We start from the raw sequence: 4880 nt of genomic DNA, 5'->3' as shown, positions 1-4880 counted from the left end.
GAAATCCCTAAAGCAAGGGAAACTCGAGTTACTCTTTGGTTTGTGTCTTTTAGAATTTGGGAACTTACGCCCGAATGGAACCCTAAAGCAAGGGAAATCCAGGCACTCGAATGATTCCCTAAAGCAAGGGAGATCCAAGCTTCCATTCCCTTTTTAAGAATTTTCACTTTGATTATTAGTGTTTTAAGTATTTTCTTTGTATTTTTTAATGGGAGTTTTATTCAAGCATTTATTAGATGTTTTAGTGTTGTAAAAGAAAAAGGATGAAAAGAGGGGGACTAGCCTAATTTCTAAGCCTAGAGTTATTCTAATCTAAGTCTATACAAGGGAATCAAAATGTTAACATGGGATAGGTTCTAAAAGGAGTAATAAAATGGTACTAACAAAATAGACCTAAAATAAGGCCAAAAACAAGTTCAAAAATCACACAAGAATTATACAAAAATAACATGAACATAGCACAAAAACAATTCAGGCATTAATGCAAAATTAAACTAAAACTACTATTTTTTATGAGTTTTTAATGTGAAAGTTTTTATGTCAACAATTACCTAAAAAATCCAACAAATTTTAATGGTGATTATGATTTTTACATCGACTAAAAATTCTAAAGACTATTATGGAAATGAACCTAAATCTACAAATTTTAATGGAGTCAGGGGGTTTAAGTGTGAAAATAAGGTGCAGGGAGGAAATCAGGCGTAGGCCCACGCAAATAGGCCCAGAATGACCTTTTTTTGTTGCTGAGTTCAATCATGACCAAAAATGGAGAAGGTGAGTGGGCTCTATGGGGGGTGTGCATAGTGATAGGCCCGATGGTATTTTGATCCAGTTCAGATTCATTATTCAGATTTTTAGTAATAATAAACAAAACAAAAAAATAAAAAGAAAAGAAAAGAAAATAAAGAAAGGGGATTAGGGTTTCACGTTGTGACCTCTGAGCTTTCACGAACTCACTTCTCTCTCGTCTCGGACCCTCGCGACTGCGGCAGCACTTCTCCTCCAATCAATATCTCCGGCCACCGTGATTCAATAGCAGCGATATGTCGTCTCTCTGCCTCGCGTCTCCCTCGTCTCAATTTCTTTGTTTGAAGTATGCGCACCAAGCTGTGAGGAGACCGGAGAGGAGAGTCTTTGCTCCCTGTGTACGCTTGAATCGTGCAAAATAAACGCGACGACGATGGTCTTCCGGTGAGTTTTCGATTATCCTATTAATTTGGATTCGATACTTCTTCTTCTTCTTTCTGTGATTTTTCTTTGTACGAATTCTGAGTTGTGAAGTTGCTCTGCGCGTGATTAATATGAGATCGATTGGCCGTTTGTTGTGTTCCGAGATTGACGTGAGTGGAGAGTAGAGTGTTGGGGATGATGATGCTTAGAGGTGGTGAGGTTGCAGTGAGGCGGTGGCTGAGCTCAACTGATAAGAGCTTCAGATGTTGAAGCTCTATCAATGGTGGATCGGTGAGCTTTTGGTGGAGGTAAGGGAGAGAGATGAATGATGAAGAAGGTGATGGAGTTGCAGAGATGAAGATGATGATAGGTTGGATGTGAGAAAATGGTGGAAGAAATGGTGTGAAGCGATGATTATGGTGCGTGAAGAAGTGTAGGAATGAATGGTTCAGTTATATAGAGATGGGGGTTTGAGAATTCAGTTAGAGGTAAGTGGATGAGAGCCCTTGGATTAAGGTTTTCTGTTATATGATCTGAGGGTGAGGATTTAGTCGGTTAGAGCTGTTTAGAGAGTTTGTTATTTCTGTTTTGGGTGTTTTTGACAGTTATAGAATTGGTTAGGAGGTTAAGAGGTTGTTAGGAATTGAGACAAGTTAGTTACCAAATAGTTTGGGCGGTTACTTATTCTGTTAGAAGTTAGTTTTGAAATTCTGTTGTCAATTTTCTGATGAATTGGAGTGTGGTTGGGGAGAGTTGATTTTGTTGTGAGGTTTCTGTAATGGATAGGTTAGTAGTTAGGAAATCTGTTAGAGAAATCGGTTAGGTGTTTGAGAATTGCCTAGGTTATTAGAAAGTGGTTAGAGAACTGTTAGGGAATCAGTTAGAAATCGGTTAAGGAACTGTTATATCAGTTAGAAGCTGAGTTAGTTGAAATGAAAACTGTTAGAAGGTGAGGAAAAGTTAGTTAGGGGAATGGTGGTTAGTTTTCGAAGGTGTTTGTGTATGGCTGCAGGGCTTTATCTGTGTAGTCATTAGGTTTTGAAGGAAACTGTTAGTAAAGTACTGTTGAGTGATTAGAGATTTTGAAGTGTATGGGGCTGCTGCTGTTTTGTTCAAAGTTGCAGGGGCTGCAATTTGTTGTATGTGAGTTTGACTGAATGTGTGACTGTTAGAGGAAAAGTTGGTTTTTGTACCATGGCAAATTTGGTTATGGTTTTCTTTTTTATATGATGAACATGGGGTTGTATGTGTGGACTTCTCACTTGGGAATTTCTTGAGCAGGATTGACTCTGTTAGATAGGGAACTGTTTTTTTTGGACTTGCAGGCATGTAGTTTATGTATGTGAATTGCAGGATAGTTATAGTATTTGGAATTCTGTTATGTGGCTTTGTACTGTTGATGAAGTTTGAAACCTGTTGGAGATTGTGAACCGGTTTGTGTATCGCCGACTCGGTGTTAATTGTTTCTTTTCTGGTTTTTATTTGCTGAACCGATCCTTTTACTTGTGTAGGAACTTGATTTAATTGCAGACTGGTTCATGAGTCGATACGATTCAATTTTGTGGTGCGGTTTCGGACTGACAAATGGTTTGTTTAGTAAGTGTATGTAGTTAAACTGTTAGTGAAACTGTGGGAATTTTCTGTCATAGCTCATACTGAAAAGTTTGAACTGTTTTTTGTGGTGGACCGATATGTTGCAGGGCTGAGCATGAACAAAAGCCAAATGGTGTGAGGTCATGAAGATGGGACAAAGGGTTTGAAGGATAATGTTTGAAGAGTAGGTTTAGGGATGGAGAACAGATCCATGATCAAAATAGGATGTAGTTTTTTTGTGTAAAATATTTTTGGTGATGTAATGTGAAATTTTTCTGTAATGGTTTATGACTTGTGCTCATTTGACTCATACAGTAGAATAGGACTTTTTGGATATGATTGAAAGTGTAATGTGAAAGAACTTTGTAAAAGGGCACTGAATGGTATATTCTTTTTGTATGATTTTTCTGTATTCGGTATTTGACTTTTGTAATTTGAATGTGGACCTTTTTGAATATTATGTAACATGAGTTGAACTTGTGTATTGAAATTTTGACGTGGTTATTTTGAATCGGAATTTGATAGTTTGAATCGAACGCTTGAATGATGATCGGTATTCACATGACTTGGGCTTGAAACTTGGATGATAATGAACATAAATGTATAGATTTTGAATGAATGGTTGAATGAATTTGAATGGAATTTCACCAATGCCTAACAAATCTTTTTGATGAATAATCATGCACGTCTTAGTCTTGTAACGGGAATACCAAGCACTTTCGATTACTCCTCTCTTTTTTATGCAAATCCATTTCAAGTCTTTAAGAATAAACTCAAGTCCACTCTAACTTGTATTGCAAGCAACAAGTAAAAATGATGAGAACCAAACTTCTCTGATCAAAATGAATCCACAAGTTCATCTCTCATGCCATGAATCACATCGGTATTTCAATCCACCATAACAATAGTGCATCGAAGAATCCTCGAGGAAGAAAGTATTGAAGCACATAAGGACACCTCGACATGAAATCCAACAAATCTCTGATGAGTCGACGATTGTAGACATTGTGTATAAGAACCTGTCTTTTTGCCTCTGATGAACCTTCATGGAGGAAAACCTTGTAGCTTTAGGAGAAAGAAGTTCACCCTGAACGACATACAAAAACCATAGCTTCCAAGATCCTTGATCCCACGCTTTTTTTTTTTAGATATTTTATTTGATGAATGAATGAAAAGTCATGTTAATGGCCTAGTGGAGGTATGCAGATGAAATGTAAAGCTAAGTCAGTTAAAAATTAAGGGTAGGACAAATTTGGGGTATGACATCCTGATCCTAAAGATTTGCCTAATCCAATGAATGTGCTTTGTTTGCAAGAGAATCGCTTCAGTTCTGATGTTGAGCAGAAGCCTTAGTAGATATCCAAGCACCGATTAAAAATGTTGTAGAGATCCAAGCATTGATGAGAAGCTTCGATGATTTAGCAGTCACAAGATTATCCTTTGTATTTCGCCTTTGTTTTTTTCTATCCCTTATTTTTGCATGAGCCAATTCCTTTGAATTTGATCCATCGGGATGCCCTAATTTTTGCCTAAGTCATTTTGTTTTCTTTCATGGAATTTTCCATTTTGACTTAGCGGGCGCTTTCCTCCTTTTTTTTTTGAATGCTCCTTTTGAGATTTGATCCTTGGATTTTGAATATTGTGACTGCCATGTTGATTTTGATTTGTAAGCTTTGACTTTGATACGTCCTCGATGAGGAAGAAGTTATGAGTATTGTTTTTATTGCTTCCTCATTTTTTTTTATGAATGCGAGGAAGAAGATGTGCTTAAACCTTTGCTTGATCCTTATGCTTGAACCTTTGCTTGACCCTTATGCGTGAACCTTTGATTCAACCTTTGCTTGACCCTTTGCTTGAATCCTTGCTTGGATTGACTGATTCTCTTGACAACTAAAATACACCATTGAATTAATCGAAATCTACCCTGTCCCTGGTTGAAATCAAGGTTTATTTGGAAAGTAGAAACAAACTCCAACTCCTGGCTCGAGGGGGTGATGAGGGATTAACATCCTTATATCTCCATTGTTTAGGAATTGAAACAATGCATGTACATCGTCGGCTCGGTCTTACCTGCATGGTTATCCCATTAGAATTGTTAATCCGAAGGTACAACTTTT

General features: G+C 37.4%; 1 long non-coding RNA gene across 1 annotated transcript; it reads left to right on the top strand.

The window, feature by feature from the left end:
• The first annotated feature begins 929 nt into the window (after positions 1-929).
• LOC131645917 (uncharacterized) lies at positions 930-3116 on the top strand. The gene is made up of 3 exons (XR_009297227.1): positions 930-1191; positions 2682-2772; positions 2871-3116. It is a non-coding gene; the product is annotated as an uncharacterized LOC131645917 (long non-coding RNA).
• The last annotated feature ends 1764 nt before the right edge of the window (positions 3117-4880 follow it).

Source organism: Vicia villosa, linkage group LG2, assembly GCF_029867415.1.
Source record: "Vicia villosa cultivar HV-30 ecotype Madison, WI linkage group LG2, Vvil1.0, whole genome shotgun sequence".
Taxonomy (NCBI): domain Eukaryota; kingdom Viridiplantae; phylum Streptophyta; class Magnoliopsida; order Fabales; family Fabaceae; genus Vicia; species Vicia villosa.
This window is presented reverse-complemented; position numbering and strand designations above follow the sequence as displayed.